This window comes from Gorilla gorilla, chromosome 9, assembly GCF_029281585.2.
Source record: "Gorilla gorilla gorilla isolate KB3781 chromosome 9, NHGRI_mGorGor1-v2.1_pri, whole genome shotgun sequence".
In the NCBI taxonomy this organism is placed as follows: Eukaryota; Metazoa; Chordata; class Mammalia; order Primates; family Hominidae; genus Gorilla; species Gorilla gorilla.
Window position 1 is genome coordinate 15,132,327 of NC_073233.2, and position 14,367 is coordinate 15,146,693.

Genomic DNA, 14,367 nt, shown 5'->3' on the forward strand with positions numbered 1-14,367 from the left:
TCCATCAACTGATGATAAACAAAATATGGTATATATCAACACAATGGAATATTATTCAGACATAAAAAGGAGTAAAGTACTGATACATTCTACAACATGAATAAACCTTGATTCCACTTTTGTGAAATGTCCAGAACAGGCAAACCTACAGAGACAGAAAGTAAACTAGGAGCTGCCTAGCAATGGTTGAGGGTGGCAGAATGGGACATGGCTGATAGGAGTACGGGGTTTCTTTTTGGGGTGACAAAAATGTTCTAGAATTAGATAGTGGTAATGGTTGTACAACTCTTGTGAATATATTAAAAACCATTACATTATATCAATGAATTTTACAGCATGTTAATTACATCTCAATATAGACGTTAAAACTTAAGAGCTAAATAAATCTTTTTAAGTGCCTTGGACAGTGGGTGTGAGCGACAACACAAACGACACATCAAGCACATTTCCAATGTCAAGGTGCACCACAGCCTAGGTGAACATCACCATCACGGAAGCTGAACAGTTTACAAACAGTAGTTCTCTCCCTCTGATTGGTATCCTCCATCACATTGGCCAAAATGAAGTATATCTGGATGTGAAAGTTAAACATATTTATTTACGGCCACTGATGACCTTAATCCTGGAGACCATCTTACTTATTACCTTGGTGCAAATAAGTGATTGGTTTTGATGATAAAAATAAGTCAAGTCCTAATTCTTGACACCATTTATACTTCCTTCCTAATCTCAAGATGAAAATGTACTAGCTCTAATTTTAACTTCGCATAAGCTCTCAGGGTTATGGTTTTAGTGATGGTGATAGGGAGTGGTATGGTAACTGGAAAGAGAGGAAGCAGCCAGTAGGCAGGGGATGATTAGCTGATGGTGACAGCAATGAAACATCCCTCCAAGGTGAATACGGCAGATGCTTCTGGAAAAAGGAAACCAACTCTCAGCCTCACTTTTACCCTTCATAAAATGGAGTTGGTCCAGCTAACTTTTTTCTTTTTGGTAGAGATGGGGTTTCTTTATGTTGCCCAGGCTGGTCTCGAACCGCTGGTCTCAAGTGATCCTCCCGCCTCAGCCTCCCAAAGTGCTGGGATTACAGGCATGAGCCACCGTGCTTGGCCCTATAAATTTAAGTCTATATTAATAGCATAACATTAGTGATGATGATGATGATAAAGTCAATCTTGCCCCCAGGGCATCTATGCACACTGGCTCTAGTGAGATACTCTCTACCTGTATCAGCCCAGTGCCAAGTAAAGTGCTTGGCATATCATATTGCTATATGTACAACAGAGAAGGGAGAGAAAAGGCAACCTCTGGACATCTTCTCAGGCCAGTTTTCAGGGTCCTCAGGAAGCACAGTGCTATAGGAATCAACTTGCTAAGCATCAGTTTTCAACTGTAGCAATGGTCACAATAACCATCACCATCCATGAAAACAACATTTGACCTGCTCTATCAGTTCCAGGGCAGGCCCTTGGAGAAAAGGCAAAAGATTTGTGGCATGACCAGAAACAGAAACATGTTAAAAAAACATGATGAAAAACATATTCTTTCTTTCCCTGAATTTCTGCTTTTAGGAGGGTAGACTCACTGCTCTGAAATGCTATCATGCAGTTGTATATGAGAACACAGAGCCAACTTACTAAGAAAGAGAAATGTAGTTGACTCTGACATCTGGGTGGCTAAGAAGAAAAATCCTGTGAAGATGTAACCAAGAAAGAAGCGGAACAAAATTGCTTCCAGGCCCATGACAGGGACCCTTAGTCACATTTCTCCAAGAGTGCAGCTGCCATTCTCAGAAGTGGCCTGGGAATTCAGGCATCTTGAGCTGGCACTGCTGAGAACCTCACAAGGCGCACTAGGTTAGAAACACAGATGCCTACTCACCAGCCTCCCCACCAACTGCTCTCTCTGGGCCAGGTCTATCAGGATCAGAGAATAATTTGGGACTTGAGGAGCTGAAGGCCAGGTTAACCCTTTACACCTGAAGCTCAGGCTTGAGGACTCTCAGCATTCTGGCTTCCCCGGCTACACTATTTCTCCCCACCTCCTACAAGCAGCCCCAGGCCCTCATCTATGCTTTTAGCCTGATATCCTGGCTAGTCAGACTGCAGGGAGAGAAGACGCTGCTAAAGCAGAGGAAATGCCCATGGGAATGGAGCAGAGACTCAAGCATGATGAGAGGCTTCTTTGCTAGTTCCCAGGCCCTCAATGGCAAAGTCTAGGCAGAAACTGCATGTTTAGAAAAGGAAATTGTTCAATTAGCATATACCATCCATCCAAAGTTCCTCAAAAACACAGCTCTGACAAATTATAGACAACTATCTGAAGAGTAACAATCCAGAGAAAGGAATAGAATAAGGTACCTCTGGAACTTTTCTACAAACTGCACCCAGACAAAGAGGCACAGTCGCAGGCCCCGAGGGGCAGTGGAAAAACACCTGCCTTGAGTCCAGCCCTGCCTCTGACAACTGCTAGTTATGTGACCTTGCTCCAGTGAGTGTCAAAGACTCACTTTGTCACTATAACAGACATAATAGCAATATGACCTACCTCCCATGATTGCCCTGTCTGGCAACAGAAGCTTAAAAAATGTTTGTTCTTCCAGATCACACTTCCCTAGGTATTTGGAAGACAACCTCTCCATTCCCAAGTCTGAGTCATCTTTCAGACTCCCTAGTACTATCATTCCATTCACTGACCCTATGTGAGGCACTGTGCAAGGTGCTAGGATATTAACATGGAAGACACAGTCCCTGCCCTGGAGAAGCTAACTGTGAAGGGAGACAAGAAAGTAAAAAGTGGACTCCAGGAAGGCGTCATCAGAAGGTGACATTTGGACTAAGCTTTAATCTGTTACCCACAGTAAGGGGACCTAAGGAAAAGCAAAGGAGCATTTATTATGAGACATGCTGCTAGACTTTTAAACATGTAATTATAACAGCTAAAGTTACAAGCACTTCATGTGTATTAAGTCATTTAACCCTTTAACAACCTGTGAGGTGGGTACTATTAATATTTCACAGGGTTAGTTACACTTTACCAAGGAAACCAAGATAGAGAGCAGTTAATTAGCTTGCTCCAAGTCACACGGCTAGAAAGGGGCAGGGATTTATGCCCAGGTGGCCTGCACCAGCTCTGGGCCAGGACCCTGTACTGCCTCCAACTGTCTTCTAATTTAGTTCTCACCATTCTACAAGGTAGTGATAATACAGTCTCCTTTTTTCTGTTTAGGAAATTTAAATTCAGAGAAATTAAATGACTGGACCAAGATCACTCACCTAGTGAAGGAACAGAGCAGAAATGTAGACCCAGCTCTGTCTCACTCCATTGTCCACTTATTTTCTTTAACATTGATGGGGTGCTTTAAAATGCAGAGTCCCAGGCCCCACCTACTGAACAGGAATCTGTGGGGATGTGGCCTAGGAATCTGCATTTTAGTAAGTGCTTTAAACCAAGCTTATATGCCCTTAAGTGCAAAAACTTGTGTCCCACAGCATGTTCTCTAGGGACTTAGTGGAGTCACGACTCACCCTCTTCCCAAGAATCTGCCTAGCTATGTGCAACTAAAAGATGGGCACTCAGCCCCTCTTCCTCCTACCCCCATCCCATTAGCTTCTTCCACCACACAGAGAACCACTGGCCCTCAACCACAAAGGAACGCACACACCACGGGATCCAGTGAAAGCATTACCAATGGCTCATCTAAGCCAGTTCGTCAGTCTCCAGGTGTGCTCCGTCTTCCTGTATTTTGAAATTACTCTTCCTGCCACCCACCCTGATCCCTTTGCTTGCTTTCTCCTCATTTCTAAGCTCCTGGGAAAAAGAGTTTATATCAGAAGTCATACACTGGTGGTCTGCAGAAGCAAAAACATGTCTCATTTGGCCTTCCTTTTATTTTTAAATAATTTGAATTAGTTGTCAAGCTTAAGAAAGCAGGTGAATAGAAAGAAAAATTCAGATTCTAGCTTCTTTTGAAAAATGAGAAAATTTACCATCACTGTGTGCACTCCTATATGACAACAGTGGGCCAGAGCTGAGCACAAGTGGCCCAGTTAGATGCAGCGGCTCCCTCCACCGCAGCGCTCTGCCTCCTCATCCATGGCCTCCACCTGGTCCACTCGGCTCCAACCTGACCTCCCAACCAGCAGGTAAGTGTCGCAGCTCTCTAGCCTGCATCCCAGCAGGAAGGGTTAGGAGGCACGGCATTGGCAACAGCCACACAAAACCTCCTGGACGGCTGGGCAGGAGCAGTGCAGGGCACAGCCTCCTGGCTGCTTGAAACCCCCATCAATTCCCCTCACTGCCACAGGAGGACAGACCTCCTGGAAGGCTGACAGCTTTTGCTCAGTCCAGCCTTCACCAGACAACTCTCTACCATCCTGAGTGCCCTTTCTCCCTCTGACCCGATCCCATCACCTGATCCACAGAGGCTCTCTCAAAGGTCCAAGAAGGGACCGATGAGAGGTCAGTCTCTGAAGGGAGCTCTTTCTGAGGGGTGCCCCACCTCTAAGAATGGACCTTCCTATCCTAGAGCAAAAAACCTATCTGTCCTTGTTTAGGTGACATTTCTAAATGTCTGTCTGATACTTTTCTGCAGGCATAAATGTGGATGTGACAGTATGCCTTGCTCTTGAAGCAGGAGACAGCTGAGCCCTGAGTGAAGAGGAAGAAATGCAAGCATTTGGAGGAAAGCCTCCCGTTCTGCTGAGGTTAATGTCACCACTGAGAGGAAACGTAAACATTGCCCAGCATTCTGCTTTATAGCCAAGGTGAGAAGTCAAGACGCCCGAAAATAGGAAACCTCTCAACCACATGAGAGAATTTCTGCTACATCTATGTTCCACTACTCTCCTAAGCAATTCTGCTCACGTGGAAGTCAAAGTTTAGGCAGCAGCCTAAAGGGACAGAGAAGTTGGGAATGGGAACAGAGCTCCTGTGTGTGTTCTGAGAACATGGTGAGAGCCAGGAGAGGGCCAGCAATACAGTGACAGTATAGTGACCCAACAGTGTGCAGCTGTGGCCTGATTGCCCTGGGACCAACCTGCCTACTCATCCTGCCCAGCAAACATCTCCTCAGACCCTCTTTACCTTCTTGCCAACTCCTTCCTGAACCTCTCCTCATCCATGGGCCCTGGCCAAGGACATGAGGAACAGACTGGCAGCTCCCCAGAGGAGGGCTGCCAAGAGTCTCAGCAACCAATACTGGCCCTCAGATTCTAAGGAGCTTAACAAATGCAACTAAATCAGGATGATCCTTCTCCGCATGGGACTTCAACCTCACCCTCAGCACTTGTGTCTTCTGGATCCTCCCATCAGCCCCTGTTCTTCCTGAAGCAGCGAGGCCCCCTGCTAAATTCCTGTGGAAAAGCTCCCCTGCTTCCTAGAAAGAGCTAAGCTCACCAATGCTATAAGCAAAAGGCACAGCCCCTCTCTGCCTAACCTCCCGACTGATCGACGACTTGCCTGGTTCTCAAAGGGATAAAAGGGCTCCTAGAAACATACTAAGAACCTGAGCCCCTTTCCTTCTATCTTCTCAGTGCTGCCTCCATTCTCTCCCTGCCATACCTCCCTTCACCCCACCTGCCCACACAACCCAGAGCCGCTGCAAGCTTCAGTAACCTTAGATTAAGTTCCTTATAAGTACCCAAACCAAGATTCTCAAAAATGTGAGCTTTCGCCTGTAATCCCAGCACTTTGGGAGGCAGAGGCAGGAGGATTGTTTGAGCCCAGGAGTTTGAGACCAGCCTAGGCAACAGAACGAGACCCTGTCCTTACTAAAAATAAAAAATTAGCAGGAGGTGGTGATGCACACCTGTAGCCCCAGCTACTTGGGAGCCTGAGGTGGGAGGATCACTTGAGCCCAGAAGTCCAAGGCTGCAGTGAGCTATAATCATGACACTGCACTCCAGCCTGGGTGACAGAGTCAGACCCTGTGAGAAGAAAAAAGAGAAGAGAAGAGAACAGAAGAGAACAGAAGAGAACAGAAGAGAAAAGAAGTACCAGGAAGGATTTTCTCAAGACTGTCCCATTCCCTACAAAACAGTAAACCCTTTTCTCCTTCACTACTTCTATACACATTGTAAATCTTAGATCTTCTCCATTCCAGCCCCAGGTCCAGAAAGCCCTTCAAGTAAAAATGTAGTGGGGATAGTGAGCCTGGTCAAGTGGAGAGGAACCAACATTTGTTTTGCCGGGAGGTCAGAGGATAGGTGGGTGTTTTTACAGGTCCCCGTGAAGCTGAAATCTCCCTCAATCAGCCACAGGAAAGACAATTTTTTGTTGTTGCATAATAATCAGAAAAAAAAGTAAGAACTTTTTCCATCTCTTCACTGTCCACTTATCATTCCCACATCCTCTTTCCCAACCCTCCTCCTCAAAGAAAGCCCTTTAAGTCTGCTTTTTCAACCTCAACCATTTTTCAATCCCTTTTCCTGCCAGATGGTCCTTCTCCACTTCAGTGCAGATCCTGCAGAGGTTTAAAGCTGGGTTTACACACTTCCTGAAAGCCTGAATTGGAGTGAGGGCTTGTTAGGCAATTTCAGGCCAAAGGAAATCTAGTTGTTTCTCACATAGTTTTAAAAACCTAGACATGGCTGTTTCTGCCATTCTGGAAACTCAGCCTCTCAGCAAGTGGCTTATCCTAGCTCTGTCAAGACTATGGCACCTACTCTGCCCAATGTCTTGTCACCACTTGGAAAAAGAAGGCAGATTGGAAGCCTGATCCATAAAAAACCCTGCTCCTGGGGACCAACCACTGCCCTCTTTCGCTCTGGCAGGGAGAACATGGTGGGTCCTGCAATTTCGATGATCCAGAGGCCACAGTCCTATCTTAGAGCAGCACCTTCACTCTGGCCAGCCACATCTCACTGGATGACATTTCCTGCACATGCCAGGAATGTTCATGCCGCCAAGCTTTTGTTCAACCAATTCCTTTGATTTTCAGTGTCCCTTGCCCCCCATTCTTTCTTAAATATCCAGTTCAAGTGTCAACTTCTTCCTGACTCTAAGTCCTGACCTCCTTCTCACCCTTCCCATGCTCTCTGGTCTAGCTGAGCTCAACCTGACTGATGGCAAGCTGCCTCCTCTGCTCTAGAAGAAACTTATCATCCACAAGCTGCACCTTCTCCAAGTAAGACTAGGAAATAATAAAGGCTAAAGGGACTGGGCAAAATCCTAATACCTCCGTTTTACCACAGATAGCTTACGGAGACTACTCCACCTCTATAATGAGAACACAAAGACCAATGAGAAGCCATCTACAAAGAACAGTGGGTACTCAGAGCCCAGTGGTACTGGAAGTCTCCGGGCTGGGGTTTAGCTTTCCCTCCAGCTCTCAACTTCAACACCTCCTCCCTCATCCTCACTCTTTTAGCTGCCTCTGCTTCCGATTCCACTAAGAACAGATCCTCAATGAGCTACACTCATCACAGGTACTCCCCACCAGCATCATGGCTCCTGTCACCCCATCTATTCAAAACTCTCAAAACCATAGCTCCCATTACTCAAAGTAAAAGCCAAAATCTTTACAATGACTTATAAGGCCCTCCATTGTCTGGGTCCCTTTTATAACCCTGGCCCCATTTCAACTACTCTTTCTCCTTCACTGTCTCCACTCCAGCCACACTGTCCGCTTATCATGTGCTCAAACACACCAGGTGTGTTTCTACCCCAGGGCCTTCACACCTGCTGTACCCTGTAAGTAGAACTGCCCTCCCTAGATAGGGTGAACAGCAGTTGGGCTCCACAGTCCAGGCCCATCTCTAGTTCCCTCTGGCCTTCCCAGTGAAGGGTCTGACCCACTTACAGCAACCACAACCACTCAGAAAATTCAAAAGGGGACCTCCCCCTGTGAAAACCCAAACGATTCTGGGCAGGAGTAGCTTCAGCCCAAGAACTCAACTGAAATTGCTCTCTGAAAAGCTTATAAGACCGGGCCCAGTGGCTCATGCCTGTAATCCCAGCACTTTGGGAGGCCGAGGCAGGTGGATCACCTGAGGTCGGGAGTTTGAGACCACCCTGACCAACATGGAGAAATCTCATCTCTACTAAAAATACAAAATTAGCCAGGCATGGTGGCGCATGCCTGTAATCCTAACTACTCAGGAGGCTGAGGCAAGAGAACCGCTTGAACCCGGGAGGCAGAGGTTGCAGTGAGCCAAGATCGCGCCATTACACTCCAGCCTGGGCAACAAGAGCGAAACTGCATGTCAAACAAAAAAAAAAAAAAGAAAAGAAAGATTATAATGACTTTCCTATTATACAGTGCAAAGGTACTTTCTCTGGGCTTAATGAATTCCAGCACCTTCCTTTCCTGATGTCTACTGTTTTGGACACTGCTGATCAGCCCTCCCTGATACACTGTAATGTAGTTAACTCTCAATCTGGAGCACACCCCCAGAGTGTGAAAGATCTTTATGTTCATTAAAAGAGGACGCAGGTTAAGAAAGGTTGGGAAGTAGTGTAGAAGAACTAAAGAAAGAGAGATAGGTGAGGGCATTTCATTTACTTATTTACTGGAACCCCTTGAGGGGATCTTTCCAGCCAGGCACCCATGCTGCTGTGCCATGCTCCGGTCCTTGCCCTTGAGCAGCTCCCCACCCTGTCTGAGATGGATAAGTAAAGATTCTGGTACAATGTAACAAAAGCTGTGATAAAAGTATGAACACAGAGCTCTGGGAGAGAGGAGAAAGGCATCTAATCAGGTGGAAGGATGGATGCTGGGGAGGATTTCTAGAGGAGACAGGAAGTTATACTGGGCTGAGTCTTGCAGGATTGGAAGAGATAAAAGAAGGCAGAAGAAAAAACAAGTAGAAGAAAAACCATGAGCAAATGCCAAGGAGATCTTGGAGCAAGTAGAGATTTCTTAGAAGGAAACAAAAAGTGATAACCATAATGAAAAACACTGACAAATTAGACTACATTAAATAAGAACTTTGTTCATTTAACAAATGCCATACAGAGAGTGAAAAGCAAACCAACAGAGTATAAGACAATGTACTCAGTAGACCATCCAACCAAGAACTCGTATCCAGAATATATGAGGAACTTCTACAAATAAATAAAAAACAACCCAAAAGAAAAATGGCACAAGTAGAACAGATACTTCACCAGAGAGGATACCCAAACAGTGAAGAGATATATGAAAAGGTATCCAACGTTATTAGTCATCAACAAAATGCAAATTATAACGGAGATGTGATACCCATTAACATACCCACTGGAATGGATAAAATGAAAAAGAAAATACCTACTGTTGGCAAGGATGTGAAGCAACTGGAATTCTCAAACACTGACAGAGGAAGTGTAAAATCAATACTACCACTTTGGAATAACGTCGGGTATTATATACTAAAGCTAAATATAGGTATAACCCATGACCCAGCAATTCCTTTCTTAGTTTTATACCCATCAGAAATGCATACACATGCATACTAAAAGACAAGTATGAGAATGTGCATAACAACACTATTCATAATGGCTATAAACTAAAAATTCAAATGCTCATAATCAGAAGAAGAGAAGGTAAATTTTGGTATTTTACATAATGATTACTATACAGCAATGACAATGAACATCTACAGCTACACACAACATGGATAAATCTCTCCATTATTCTGAATAAAAGAGCCAGAAACCAAGAATACATACTAGATGAACCTATTTATAGAAAACAATAAAACCCAAAAATAAATCAATGCTATTAGAAGTCAGGAGAGTGGTTACCCATAGGAAGACTAGAGGGAGATTCTGGGATATTGATAATAGACCGTTTCTTGATCTGAGTGTTGGTTACATGGGTTCAGTTGTAAAAATTTGTTGACTTGGATACATATATACATTCATGTTGTATGATATACTTCATTAAAAAGTTTAATATAGCAAGCAGGATACAGAGCTCAGCAGATTTGGGAACACTGGATCCACAGAGCAAAGTTATTAAGAAGCAGTAGAGAGGCCAGGTGCGGTGGCTCAAGCCTGGAATCCCAGCACTTTGGGAGGCCGAGGTGGGTGGATCACTTGAGGTCAGGAGTTTGAGACCAGCCTGGCCAACATGGTGAAACCCCGTCTCTACTAAAAATACAAAAATTAGCTAGGCATGAAGGCAGGTGCCTGCAATCCTACTCAGGAGGCTGGGGCATGAGAATCACTTGAACCCGGGAGGCGGAGGTTGCACTGAGCCAAGATCGTGCCACTGCACTCCAGCCTGGGCAATAGAGCGAGAATCGATCTCAAAAAAAAAACAAAAGAAAAGAAAAGAAAAAAGAAGCAGTAGAGGGTAACACTGGAACTACAGATCTTAGATCATTAGGGCTCAATTTCCCTTTGGAGGAAAGCCCTTTTTTCCTCAAATTTGGAAGTAGGAGAAGAAAGCACACCTATATAGCCAGGCTCTGCTGGTTCTATGCATGTATTTATATTTAGCTTGTGTAATCTTAGTTACAAATAGATGAAATAGATGCCATTATCTCCATTTTATGGATGAAGAAGCTGAGGCTGAAAGGTTAAGTAATTTGCCTAGCGTTTCATAAGCAGCAGACCCCAGAGTCTGGAGAGGTTGGCATGAGGCTCTCGAAGTGATACCAGAGCACATTAGTCCTTTGGTCATATCTTGTGGCAGGAAGCCACCCTCCATCCCAAGTACACCCCTGCAGCCCCACTCTATCTGGATAAAGAATTAGAAAAGGTGCTGGGCATGGTGGCTCACGCCTGTAATTCCAGCACTTTGGGAGGTCAGGAGTTCAAGACCAGCCTGACCAACATGGTGAAGTCCTGTCTCTACTAAAAATACAAAAATTAGCTGGGCATGGTGGTGGGTGCCTGTAATCCCAGCTACTCTGGAGGCTGAGGCAGGAGAATCACTTGAACCCGGGAGGCAGAGGTTGCAGTGAGCTGAGATCGCGCCATTGCACTCCAGCCTGGGTGACAGAGTTAGACTGTCTCAAAAAAAAAAAAAAAAAAAAAAAAAAGAATTAGAAAAGGATATTAGCAGAAGGTCCAACACCTGGCCCCTAAATTCTGGTTGTCAAAATCCCATTTTTCTTTAAGCCATCTAGTTCAGAAGGCTCTGAGTCAACAACAAATAAGCGTAAGAGATGCCTATCATCATTCTTCCCCATCTAGGGAAAGGGGCTCACACACACAGACCCTGGTCAAACAAAGACCTTCCCCCTAACAATGCAGTCTGCTGGAGCTGAGACTGCAGAGAAAGAGTCTGTCCATCCACCTGCCCAACTCCTTTAAGGGCCATGATGACGACCGAACTTGCCTCTTCTTCCTCCTTTAAACAGAGCAAGTGCTACTTGGCAGTTTCAGGTCTGTGCTTCTCAGACTGTGTGCTGAGGTGCCCCAAAGCACCATCATGAACTCACAGGGATGCTGCTAAATATTTTAAATCTTTGAGGGAAACAGAGCAACACTCAACATTTGTTGAACACCCCATGAGTTCACAGCTTCAACAACAGACTGCATTACATTCTTTTCGATGATGTCATTTCTTTCTGAGGCTGGGTTTTCAGCAGTTGCTGTGATAAAAAGCAAATACCATGTGAAAAGCAATGTGGAACAGGAAATAAGCATGGCACTAATCAATCTGGTTCCAAGGTCTGATATGCTATGCAGTACCTAGTACATCCCATTAGTAAGTGTGGTTAAGAATGGAATATAAATATTTTTCCTTTCAATTTCTTATATCATTTTTTTTTCAGATGGCTACTCAGTTGTTAGGATATAAATACTTAATTGTTCAAACCTACTTAAGGCCAGGCACAGTGGCTCACCCCTGTAATCCTAGTACTTTGGGAGGCCAAGGCGGGTAGATTACCTGAGGTCAGGAGTTCGAGACCAGCCTGGCCAACATGGTGAAACCCTAATTTTACTAAAAATACAAAAAATTAGCCAGAAGTGGTGGTGCCTGCCTGTAGTCCCAGCTACTAGGGAGGCTGAGGCAGGAGGATCACTTGAACCTGGGAGGCGGAGGATACAGTGACACAACTGCACTCCAGCCTGGGTGACAGAGTGAGACTTCATATAAAAACAAACAAAAAACCTACTTATAAAAGAAAACTTAGGTATTTCTTTTGGGCTATGGACACTGTAAAAAAAAAATTACTGAAACACTAAGGCCCATGAACTAAGAAAGTTTGGGAGTCTCTGCAGCAGGTGTTTTTAAGTCTCTGTTCATGGAGCCAAGAGGCGTTCCCAGGGCAGGCCCAACCCAGCCCCAGAAGTGGGCAGGAGTCAACATTCAGGCCTGTGGCAGCACACTCAGGCTTCCCAGAGTGGCTGGTAGAATAGCCCCTCTGCCTGAACAGAAGTGCCTGCACACCAGTTATCCCTCAGCCCAGGCGCCTGCACATCCACATCAGCCTCACCCTAGGCTCCCAGGCACCCCTCTGAACTCCCTCCCTGAAAAGCTCTATTCAGCTCCAACCTCATGAATAAAACCCAAAGACAGCCCAGAAGCCTGCCGGCCAGCAGGGGCCTTCCACACACGCTCAGACTTGGCCAATGTCCACAAGCCAAATCATTAATCCAAAGAGACAGGGAGCAATGGGAACCAAGGAGAGGGCTTCCACTGACAGACCATCCACTGCAAGGCCAACTCAGGCTTTCTGGGTGAAGATCTGCATGAAAATACCTTCTTTGTTCCCACGGGGCTTCTTCCCAGCTATGCGCCCCCCTCCACTCTTCCTTGAAGTCATAATCCTCTGTTGGTGACATCACAGCTGTTGATACAACAGTCAACTGTTGTGATGTCACAGGACTCAACTTTTGCCATTTTAGGTGGGGGTGCTGGGGTGGAGAATGTGACAGAGGACAAGAATAGAATACAGTTATAGAACTGGAATTCGCTTTTTCATGCTAATTTCCCTGGTAATGACGGGCAGTGACTCAGAAAAGGAAAGGCAAGCCTCTGGCAGCAAGGCTGTGTGTAGATTCGTCTATACCAAGGGAAGGATGGTGGGGAGGGAGGGAGGAGACAAAAGAAAAGAATTTCGAATTCCAGGATTGGCCAAATATGAAGATGATCTCAGTCTGGCCAAGTCCAGGACCTTCTCTTTCCCTCACCTATCGCCTGAGCCCAGAGTAAGGAGAGGCTCCAGGCTGGAACACTCCCTGGAAATTAATGTGTGGGAGGTGGTATTCTGTTGTGGACTCCCAACTGGCAGAGGCACAGACTATCAGTTTGGACTGAGTCCTAAGGACAGTGACCAGGATGGAGAGGGCACTCAGAAGCATGTCACAGGAGAAATGATGGAAGGAACTGAGAATGTTTACCCTGGAGAAGAGAAGGCTGTGGAGCGGGGAGGGTGATCATTGGCTTGGGAATTCGGAAAGGCTCTCGTGTGAAAAAGGGATTAGATGTGTTTTCTAGGGTCCCCCAAGGAGACCTCAGAAAATGAGAGACCCTGAGAGGCCAAAATGAAGAAGAAGTTTTAATTCTTAAATTCCATTTGGAGACTATCAATTCTTTTTAATTCCTTATTTCTCAATTACAGAATATGTTCCAGAGGACAAGGACTGTGTTGTTCATCGCAGTATTCCAGAACTTAAAAGGAACTGGCACATAATTGGAGCTTACTAATATTCGTCAAAAAAATGAACAAATGAGGCAATGACAGTGGTCTTGTGAAGCTGCTGCTATTTACAGGGACTCACTCATTCCGCAAGTATTTTTTGCACCCCCTACCACACTCCACTCAGTTACATGCTGGGAATACCACAGTAAAGGCAGATAAGATTAGTCCACCCCCTCGCCTTTGAGATGGGCATGGGTGGCACCTAAGGTCACTTTCAATACTGAGATTCCTAGATTCCTAGAGTTGACTAAAAAGTTTAAAACTGAGAGGAAAGAGTACCCCAAGGGCCACAGATTAACCCTCCCTTCTACTATCACCACTAGAGATCTGGTAATGAAGGGCAGTGACTCAGAAAAGGAATGGCAAGCCACTGGCAGCAAGGGTGTGTATAGACTCATCTATACCAAGGGGAGTTGGGAGAACAGGGAGGGACAAAAGAAAGAGATCTAGATCGAGCTGTTCCTTCTTTCTGAGCTGGGAGAGGCCTCTCGGTGAGAAAGCACTGCCAGACCGGACGAGAGCAACCAGGCTGGGCACTTATCCAAGTACCCCTCCCCACCCGGAGACAGAGTGGGCTCCCTCAACCCAGCAACAAAATCTGTATGGCCCAGTTAGGTAATATAAGGTATTACATATGACCTCACTTCCCTCAAGGATCTTTAATTAATTTATTTATTTATTATTTAGAGATTAGGTCTTGCTCTGTCTCCCAGGCTGGAGTACAGTGATACAGTAATAGCTCACTGCAGCCTCAAACTTGGGCTCAAGTGATCCTCTTGCCTCAGCCTCC

The 14,367-nt window shown here is 45.5% G+C and overlaps 1 protein-coding gene and 1 long non-coding RNA gene across 12 annotated transcripts in view; one reads left to right on the forward strand and one right to left on the reverse strand.

The window, feature by feature from the left end:
- Positions 1-14,367, reverse strand: part of DENND2B (DENN domain containing 2B) — a 222,032-nt gene that overhangs the window by 61,225 nt on the left and 146,440 nt on the right. The gene's annotated exons all lie outside the window — the stretch shown is intronic.
- LOC129525355 (uncharacterized) lies at positions 12,726-13,618 on the forward strand. The gene is made up of 2 exons (XR_008669611.2): positions 12,726-12,870; positions 13,497-13,618. It is a non-coding gene; the product is annotated as an uncharacterized lncRNA (long non-coding RNA).